Source organism: Ictalurus punctatus, chromosome 3 (genome assembly GCF_001660625.3).
Source record: "Ictalurus punctatus breed USDA103 chromosome 3, Coco_2.0, whole genome shotgun sequence".
In the NCBI taxonomy this organism is placed as follows: Eukaryota; Metazoa; Chordata; class Actinopteri; order Siluriformes; family Ictaluridae; genus Ictalurus; species Ictalurus punctatus.
The window spans coordinates 13,402,235-13,412,921 of record NC_030418.2 but is presented as its reverse complement, the minus strand read 5'-3'; the positions used below and the strand labels follow the sequence as shown (position 1 = coordinate 13,412,921).

At 43.3% G+C, this 10,687-nt stretch overlaps 1 protein-coding gene and 1 long non-coding RNA gene across 2 annotated transcripts in view; one reads left to right on the top strand and one right to left on the bottom strand.

Moving 5' to 3' along the window:
• Positions 1 to 10,687, top strand: part of camkmt (calmodulin-lysine N-methyltransferase) — a 121,635-nt gene that overhangs the window by 52,159 nt on the left and 58,789 nt on the right. The window lies entirely within an intron of this gene.
• The window catches only part of LOC128632717 (uncharacterized), a 36,176-nt gene continuing 28,001 nt past the window's right edge, over positions 2,513 to 10,687 (bottom strand). The window contains exons 2-3 of the long non-coding RNA XR_008396274.1: positions 3,831 to 3,954; positions 2,513 to 3,670 (exon numbers count right to left, since the gene is read on the bottom strand). This is a non-coding gene — a long non-coding RNA (uncharacterized LOC128632717). The remainder of the gene's footprint in view (positions 3,671 to 3,830; positions 3,955 to 10,687) is intronic.

Here is a 10,687-nt window from a genome sequence, read left to right as displayed (position 1 = left end):
TTCCTAACCATAATGCACTTAGTTGTGTCTTGTACATTTCTTTCTGTATAGCTGTATGTCTCTGTGTGTGCATGTGTGTGCATGTGTGTGCATGTGTGTGCATGTGTGTGCATGTGTGTGTGTGCGTGTGTGTGCGTGTGTGTGCGTGTGTGTGCGTGTGTGTGCGTGTGTGTGCGTGTGTGTGTGTGTGTGTGTGTGTGTGTGTGTCTCTGTCGCTCAGCTCTCATCCCCACAGGTGGACTGTGCCTATCATACTGTTTGGTTCCTGCCTATTTCTGAGCGTACAATAGAGAGCTGAAATGCTTTCAGTGTGTGTGACCCTGGCAGGCTCTGTACTACCACCTCCATCTCCCATCCTGATTGGGCTGTTTTTCTCCTCTAGCTCGTTCCATGCAGTCCTTTCTCTGGGCAAAATGAGCAGCCGTGAAGGGAAGAGCCCCATCCATTTTGTCCGTGGACCCTGCGGACCTTCATTTGGCCCCTCTGACCCACACCCATTTGCCAAAGCCTTTACGTCTATTCATATGACCGTAATTGGCAAGCAGTGGTTAGCTGGTCTTGTGAAAGAGGGGTAAGGAAGGTTGCAAGGTGAACAATTTTTTTTTTGGACTTCCATAGGGGCAACTTTGTCACCCACACAAATGCTCACTATTTTTGTATTGCTTCCTGCTAAACACGCAGAAAGTAGCTGTGCAGAGGTTACTAGTGTAGAGAATCGTCTCTCTTAGCGTTTTGCATGTGTAAAACACTGTGTGTGCGCTTCATCTAATGTCTGGCAGTTGGAGTGACACCATGCATTTTAAAGTTTGCGCAACATTTCCACACCCTGGTGTTTATTTATCACTAATGCTCTCTGTCTAGTGTCTTTAAGAGTTTAAGTACAGTCAGCAGAGGACACTGCGGCACTCTCTGTCCCCCCTCCCTCTGGGTGTAGTGCTTCAGTAAGGGCAGTGAGAGGTGAGGCTCAGCACCCTGTCCTGCCCCTTAAACTTGTCAGTGTACCCCGGTGCCCTCGTACCCATGTGCCCTGTCACAAACCCTCCCTCCCTCCCTCCCTCCCTCCCTCTACTAGGCTCACTGCCTTCATTACATTGCTAATGATGTGTTTACTTCCCTGTGTGTTATTAAAGACTAACCTCAGAGCACTAATGACTGGGGCTCACTTACACACACACACACACACACACACACACACACACACACACACCATAGAATCCACTAGTACTATGGTAGAGGAGACTGGGAGACTGAAACCTGAATACATTTGCATTTTAGTATTCCTGTATACTTATTGCAAGAATATGATACGTCATTGTATTGTGCAGCTAATACACTAATTGTGCTAGAAAAATGTGTGTGTGTGTTTGTCTCAGGACTGCGCACGAGTTCCAGTTCTTGTCTCACTTTGCTCTAAGCACTGCACTATATCACTCTGTATAAAAGCCTTTCACACGCATGACAAGTGCTCAAGAGCAGTTCAGTAGGAGTGTGAGCCATCTGTCAGAGAGAGAATGAGAACACCGCGTGACACAGAGAGGCAGATCAGTCTTAGGCCAGCGACACACCTTGCCAGTGTTGAAGAACTAACACCACCAATGCCAACTACTGATCAGAGTAAAGACTACAGCTTGTGACTGAAGTGAAATGCACATGTATTGTGCGCCTCCTTAAAACAAAATAACTACCAAAAACAAAATACCAGGAGGGGGCAGTAGATTATATTGCAGATGAGCAGAATGTATGTGTGTGTGTGTGTGTGTGTGTGTGTGTGTGTGTGTCTGTGTGTGTGTGCTTAACAGGGAAGTTGTGCAGACAGGTTTAATGATGGAGTGGACACATTGCAAAAACTACAGGAGCCATCAATGCTCAAGGGTGTGTCAGGTTTAACACAGCCTAAAACAATGGCCACCAACACTCTTCCTTGAGATCTACCTTCCTGCTGGTTTCATCTCCAAGCAAAAACGAACTCATATGTTTTAGTTGGTCAAGAACTTCCTAAGGCAATGATTAGATGCTCAGGTGGGAACGATTATGGTTGGAACTGAAGTCTTCAGGAAGGCAGATCTCCAAGAACAGGGTTGATGACCACTGGCTTAAAAGTGGGGAGACTCAGGATTTTCTCTGAGGTCCGAGTGTCTGAGTTGGAGGCGTGTCAGTAAGAAAACATGGTGGAATCAATGGATGCAGTGTCTGTAGTTGACGGTAAATTTGTTGAAATCGAATGTTTACTCATCTCAGAAGCTGACTTCAGTTATTATGTGTTAGGTAGCTTGTACGCAGCTAGTTATTGTCAGGCTTTTTTATTTACAGTACAACAAGCTAAAAAAAAAATTACCTGCACAGGTAGCAATGTACAAATACCATAATGATGAAGTTTACAGTGGCTTCATAAATCGATTGAAAACATTTACAAATGCGAAACACACCTGACTCTTTGTTCTTAATTTTCTAGAAGTAGAGTTAAAAATCATTGTATCATTTGTAGTTAATGAAGAGAAGGTACGCCGCCATCTTGCTCCGACCAAAGTGACTTGAACGCACCTGACGTCGTAATTACAACTTCCCAAATCCTAAATATAAACTTCCCAGGAGGACTTGAACACACAATGTCAGGACCTGTGTCATTTTTATGAGGGCACAACCATCTTACGTACAGGCCTTTGTAGTGGATGTCTTATGCTAGGTGGAGAGCATAGCTGAGGGGTGCCAAGCTCCTCTCCTGGAGAGCTGGAGTCTAAATGTGTGCATCAAGACATAACTCAAAAAAGTCACGGGTATGGGTGTTTTTTTTAAAAAAAATCTATATATTTTTTTATTTCTTGTGGATTCGTAACTATTTGAGCAATTTCCCACTGGCTAGAGACAAAGATTAGTTAAACCAGGCACTCTGTCTCATGACTGCAGCGGGTGAGGAAAACAGATTGTACAGTAGGTGTGTAAGAGGCTTTAGAGCAACTTTGTGTCCGACAGCATATGTTGGAGGCTTTTACTGTGCAGATTTAACTAAGGCAGATTTTGTACTGCCGAGGTGGGTAATATCAAAAGCCATCTTACCCTGCTATACACAGGCCTTTCTTAATCAAGGACTTTAGGTGCCACGGCATTTCTGAAATAGGATTAGCTGGTATGAGTCTGTGTATGGGTATGCCACATAGAGTTCAAGCTTCCTGATCTGAGGGTCACTGAAAGTTCGCTGTGTGAGGGTGCGTGGGTGTAGTGTGCATGCGTGTTTGCTTAAGAATTACCGGACTTGTTATGCTGTTTGCTGTTCTTTGGTGCGTTTGTTTGCCGAGGATTAAGTACAGGATCACTAAACTTTGAGGAGAGAATGTCAAGAAAATTCACTTCATTGGTTACCTAATAATCCAAGCTGAGCAGCTGTGTACTAGCCAGAGAGGTGAAGCTAATATTCGTGTCAGGAAAATAATGATAATGAGTATTTATTAATCACATATACATTACAGCAGAGTGAAAAAATTTTTTTCGCATACCCCATCATGTTAGCAAGTTGGGGTCAGAGTGTAGGGTCAGCCATGATATAGCGCCCCTGGAGCAGAGAGGGTTTGGGCCAAAAGTGGCAGCTTGGCAGTACTGGGGCTTGAACCCCTGACCTTCCGATTATTAACCCAGAGTCAAGCCAAGCCACCACTGCCGCAGTGGTAGTAGAAACCTGAAAATGTAAGTAGAAACCTGATCTCAAGAACGTAGACAAATCCATGATCCTGTCACAAGTTATCTTTGGCATTATATGATGACGATTACAGGTATAGAAACGCTTTAAAATGATTGGTTACTAAATCTTGCTGTGGTATGATGGGTAGCGTTGTCACCTCTCAGCTCCAGGGTCAGGGTCCCAGGGTCAGTCTTGTGCTTGGGTTAATGTCTGTGGATTTTTTTTGTATGTTTTCTCTGGGTCCATGTACATTTCTTCTAGGGTGTTCTGTTTCCTCTCACCTAAAAAAAAACCCAAAACAAAACAACAACAACATTCCAGTAAGTGGATTTGTTATAATAATTTGGCCCTAGATGTAAACAAGTGTGTGAATTCAGGCCCAGTATTCATCGTGACCCTGGGCAGGACTAAAGATGAACAAATGAATGAATGAATGAATAATAAACTGTGACAGCTTTTTCTCCAGTTGTGAACTCTCTAGTATACAGGGAGATGATGTGAAGATGTCAGAGCTGTGACTGACAGACCAGGAGGAAGTAGGAACACACTCCAAAAATTGAGGAAGAGGTCAGACAGGCATGTGTTTGAGGAGAGATTATGGACAGTGTGAATGTGTGTGTGTGTGTTTGTGTGTGCACGCATGCATGTACAGTTAAACAGACACAGTGGAAGCTGTGTAAGAATATATAAGAAAGCAAAAGCTGTGTGTGTGAGGAAAAAGATAGAGCACACCGATAGGGAGAGTGTATTTGAGCAGGATAATAAAGGCAGTGTTTGAGTTGTCGGCTCTCTACGTCCAGGTGTCACAGCGTATGACAAACTAGCTGTCTGGGAAGAATGTGTTCACCGTGTGGAAGAGTACCAAGCGGCACTCTCTCGGTGACCCCTCACCTCCGCACCCGCGCCTGACTGACACACGCACCGTGGTAATGAGGGGAAATCAGGCCAAATTAAGCCTAATTAAACCCTCATTTATTCTCTCTTGGCCTGTTCTTTTTATGGGCTGGTGAATATTCAGGCACGTCAGACAGCCGAATTAGTATATCCCGAAGTAATGGCAGCAGAAATTGTGTTGCTGGAGGACAATTTGCTTAAACGTCGGTTCACTTTAGGCGAAAATGGCATCCTTACAATCCTGTAGGTTGAATGTGAACAGAGAAAAAAAAAACACCAAGTCCTACGTTTACTGTACATGTGTGTTGATGTCGTTTTCGGTATGTGATTGAGAGCCAAATCAGGTCTTTATATAAAACTATATTCTCCCCTGTCCATATCCTTCTACTGAATTAGTAGCGTCTGTGGGTGTGTGTGTGTGTGTGTGTGTGAGAGAGAGAGAGAGAGTGAGAAATGGAGGATCTGTGATTGGCCTATGACAGTAGGGGTGAGAGCTAATTTGGGCACAAAATGAATTCTGTTTGTTTTGGGAGAACAGTTCTCTCTGAGACAGGTGGTTGGGACAGATGTGTATGGTTGAATGTATTGGAAAACTGATGCTGCTACATTTCTCCAATCTGATTTGGACACACGGAGCTTGTGTGGAAATTCACGTGTGCGCTTTTGTTGTCTTTCTGTCTTTCTTCAAAGCTGTGGTTCCCTACATCATGATGCATTCCATCCATCCATCCATCCATCTTCTACCGCTTACTCCTTCTTCAGGGTCGCGGGTCATGATGCATTCCCTACATTGTAATGTTCTATACAGGGCCTGTCCTAAGTATAAGTGAACTATTATTGCTTAGAGCCAGCCTGGTTATTAAGTGATAAGAAGTTTTAAAATTTGACTTGGTGCTTAGTGTGTTTGCCTCGCACCTCCATGGTTGGGGGTTCAAATCCAGCTTCTGCTATGTATGCATGGAGTTTGCATGTTCTACCCATGCCTTGGGGAGTTCCTCCAGGTATTCCAGTTTCCTGATGCATTCCCTATGTTTGCTACGTTGTAATATATTCTATACAGGGCCTGTCCTAAGTATAAGTTGCTTGTATCTTTCTCATTTGTAAGTCGCTATGGATAAAAGCGTCTGCTAAGTGGTTAGCATGTTTGCCTCGCACCTCTGTGGTTGAGGGTTCGAATCCCGCTTCTGCCCTATGTGCACGAAGTTTGCATGTTCTCCCTGGATTTCCTCTGGGTACTCCGGTTTCCTCCCACAGTCCAAAGACGTGTAGGCTGATTAGCATCTCTAAATTGTCCTTAGTGTGTGAGATTGTGTCCTGTGATAGGTTGGCACCTCGTCCAGGGAGTCCCCTGGTATAGGCTCCAAGCGACCGTGGATGGATGGGAGTTTTAAAATCAAGCCTGCATCATCACATGCATTTCCAATTTTATGTCTTGTAAGTCCGACAGGGTTCATACTGAAGTTTAAAATGAATGCAAAAAACATATATAATTAATTGAAAATATATACCAATCTTCTATTAGGGTGCCAATCCATCGCAGGGCAAAATCACATACACATTCACACACCCATTCATACACTACGGACACTTTGGACATGCCAATCAGTCTACCATGCATGTCTTTGGACTGGGGAAGGAAACCGTAGTACCCGGAGGAAACCCCACAGCACGGGGAGAACATGTAAACTCCGCACACACAGGGCCACGGTGGGAATCGAACCCCCGACCCTGGAGGTGTGAGGTGAACGTGCTAACCACATGTAGGTCATCTTTCTTCCTTTCACATCCTCGCCTTCAGTATGTTAGATAGAGTGATGTATTTCAGTAAATCATCTAGTTATTGACTTATTAGTTAAATTGTTAGTATATTAGTATGGTGACTTGATTGTGCAAGTTTTACAACCCTACTAACCCTAACCCTATCTTGTCAGTGCTTTATTCTGTGTAGGTGATGAATGATGTTCTGGATGAATTACTATAAGGGGAGGAGGTCTTTTAGAGTCTGGATATATCTCGTCAAGTCTAGCCAGTTCTTTCACGTTTAAAATTTGATCTATTACAACTAGCCTTTCCTAGTGTTTTTATAATGTCTGGCTGTTTCTCTCTCTCTCTCTCTCTCTCTCTCTCTCTCTCTCTCTCTCTCTCTCTCTCTCTTTCTCTCTCCTCTGCCCTCACTCTATTTGCACAGGCTCAATTGCTGGCCAGATTAGGCCAAGAGGTTGTGTCCCCCACAGATATAATAGTGTATAATCAGTCTCTCTTCTTATTCAGTGGGAGGAGGCCTTGCATAAAATGTCAGCAGTTCTCTTGATCGTCCTCTCTCTCTCTCTCTCTCTCTCTCTCTCTCTCTCTCTCTCTCTCTCTCTGTCTGCCTGATTCTGCTTTCACCCCTCTTGCTCTCTTTCTGTCATCTCAGGTCTTTCTCACAGATTGAAGGATTGCACCACGCATGTTAGATAAATGACTTTCGGCGATAACTGAATCACCTGTTAGTCTAGGCAGAGGGATTGCCTGTCCGTCAAGCTCCTCACCATGAGTGGTTGTCTGCCTGTGCAGTGCATACTCTGACAGCTTGCCTGAAAAATGGGCAATGACCTGTGTTTTTGAGAAACAGCAAAAGCTTCACTGTGGTTTCTAATCTGGAAGACATTATTGAGAGAGGTTTTTGGTTGTAGAATAAATTATGGGATGGGCGATGTGACAAAAATATCATATCACAATTCTCTTATTTCTATGAAAAATAATATGTATTGTGATATACACTCACAAAGTGAGTTTAAAAAAACTGCATTTAAAAAAAAAATGATGAAAAGGAGAAAAAAATACAAATATGTAAAAGTCTTTGAACATTTTATTCTTTGAAAAATGTAACCACAAAATTTGATCAAATCTGCTGCTTCCAGTGAGTTTGTAATCAATCATTTTATAGCCACAAGATCTGTGATATCTCAGATTTATCACAATATTAATATTATCTCATCATATTTTCATGCTCTATGTATGTATTTGTCTGCTCCCGTTGCGTGAGCTCTGCCATTCTTCTCTTCAGCCAAGATCTAGGTTTATGTAATAAAAGTAATTTGCAATGTGATATGTAAATGATACACCTTCCTAGATCATCTCCATTCATTAACTGTTCTGAAAGAGACTCATATCAATCCAGTTTTAAGAGCACTTTATTTATTTATAAATGCATATTTCTGTAGCGATCCAGAGAAGACCAGCTGGTCTCCAGTGTGTAATGAGTGCATGCGCAGAGCCATAATGGCCCTCCATGGAAATGTGCTCTGATACGTGATCTTTAATCTTGCCTCGGCTTTGACATCCTGGGTTTATCTTGTTAGTCGTGCAATTCGCTTATATAGATGACGTTTCCACTTCTACATATAGATTAATTTAGCAGTAGGCTTGGGGATATTTGTCCAGTGTCACACCCTTGGCCCGTTGTCTCTGAATGATGTCATTGTTCACACTTTTTAAGAATTAAGCATGCACAAATCAGGCTTTCGTTCTCTGACACTGACAATAGAAAGGGGCAGACGTTCAGCCGGACAGAGGGAGGAGATGGGGACGGGGTTGGGGACTTTGTCACAATGCAGCAAGGTTTGTAATTGGATATGCGGTGGCTCCTTCCCCGCTAGCAACTTATAAAAATTGTAATGAGAGTCTAGGTGAGAGAAGGAATGTCCAGAACCAGTAGTGTTGGTCGTTTAGCAGGCAGGAGCATCAGTCCACTACTGAACACTGCTGGAACTCGTTATCAAGAGCCTACCACAGGGAGAGGCATTAAAGTTAGTCATGGCCGACAAACAAATACCAGTGTACATAACTAGAGAAGCCTTGTCGGTAGCATTTTTAGTTTATTTTCTATCAAGCTTTCTTAACCAAATGTCCAGGGCAGTCCAGCACCATTAAAAACTGACTTTTGTGGACCTGTGTTCTCTACCAGCTCTTTACTAGTATGGCTACTGCAACCTTATATACAAACTTGTACTTATTTCCTTCAACTAAAATCTGAGTCATTGTGTTTTTCTCCACTCACCTGTCCATCAATACCATCTTCCCACCAGCACCTTTCCTATACCTAAGGCGTAATAGCCTGCAATAAAAGTGCCGTCTTTAACAGTGGTAGATACATGCCAGCCTGTTGACGCCAAGAAAAGGCCTCAATCAGTATCCATAGAGCACCTCCAATTGTGTGATCCCCAGGGCAACGGAAAAGGTAATTTGAGCAAAAGAAAATGACACCGGCGCAGAAGAAAAACCCCACCATGGTGATTTACGCAAAGTCAGATCACACAATTCCACCGACACCTGGCTGTGTTATTATCTCACAATCCAGACCGACAAGTTCGTCCGGTGGAAACCATGGGGAGGAGAAAGAAAAGAGTGGGAAAACATTTTCAAGCAAACAACACTGTGGAGGAAAGAAAAAAAAAACAAAAAGAGGCTTTCTCTGTTTGTCTGTGGCTATCCATTCTCTCTCCTTGGGTTGTGAAAATGCCGCTCCTAGCTCGATTGTTTGGCCATTGTTTCTGGGAGGCCAGGCGGAGTCAGAGAAGAGGGTATAAGAAGAAAAGGGACAATTTGTTGATGTTTGTTGATATCTAGACCACTATAGCTTGATTGCTCAACATTAAACCAGCAATAACAGCCCCAATCATCGCACTTACACCACCAGACGCCAAACAACAGAATTGGATCAGACTCATCTCTGGTTGACTCACGCTCTTGCCTTCTCCCTCTCCCTTCTCCACAAAATGCTTATTAGACGGCATTGATCCAGGCCTGGTCAATTGTCAGCTCCTCTCATCCACACAGTATTGATGGCATAATCAGTGGATGGAGGCGGTAGACAGATGAAATTTGCTGTCAGTGGGTAAATTATTGGCTGCCTGCCTGTTGACCCTGGGGTGGTCGTCTCATGCGTCCTCGAAACGCACACTTGTTCGAACAATACAAAAGCCCACATTTTTCCTCCAGTGCATTTACAACAACATGCAGGCCCACAATCATATAGATCCTATCCCTCATGCACAAAGAGATGGCTAGCGAGCAAGCACATAGGCCTGGAATGTCCCCTGTATGTTCACCGCCCCCAGTATTTGTAGTAAAATCCATTTGAATAATTAAGAGGTGGTTTTGACAGTCATACAGATGCCGGTTCTTCACACTCATTCATACATGTACACAATCGCACAATCCTCACACAAAATTATTGCATCACGGTAAGGAGTCAAGCCTTCTTTGCCTCTCTTCTAAATGGAATTCCTTTAGAGAAGCAGGACTTTTTTTTGAATAGATATAGAAAATGGTTTGCAAGACATAACAAGACCACCATCTTGTTTTTCTCCCCCTCATAGGCCGAGGCTGAATTTGTCTACTGTCGCATCTCCATGGAGCTTCTGGATCTTAGCTAGGTCCCTGATGGTGGCTCCCCCTTCTTAAGTGTTCCACTGCTATGCATTTTTTTGGCAAATAATGAACCACTCAAATGCCATCTGTTTGGCAAGGATATAAGAAAGTGGCTAAACGTCTATACTGCTTTATAAAGTGGTGTATTAAATGAAAACCGGATTACGTTACCTTTCTGTCCATGATGCCGTATTCAGTATTCATGGTTGTAAAATGCTGGCCTTGTGGAACACACTCGCATATAGTCACACAAAGCTTGTATATCTACCTCACGCTTTGCTGCCTGTTACAGCAGTCATATTCTCTGCTTTGAAAAATGAGTGGTGTATATAGTTGAGTAAAAGGCAAAAGCAGCGCCTTTGAAATGATACCAATTCAATGGGAAATAGCATGTCTGCTCCAAGGTTAGAAACTCAGGCAGGTAAAACATAGGCAGTGATGTGGCAGTGGGTGGAATCAGGTGAAAGTGTCTTAGCGTGGGTGTCTCTGTCTAGCTGGAGCATGGATGTTGGAGTATGCGGCTCTTTGTACCAGATGAGTTCAAGGATGAGGTTTGGAATGAAAGGGAGGAAAAAATGAAATAGACCAGAATAAAAAAGGAAAACGCGATGTAGTTATTGAGGATTTCCAGACAAACACAGAGAGGAAAAATAAACCTGCATATAAATTTACATATGGAAGATTGGTAAGCCCTTATGGGAGCAA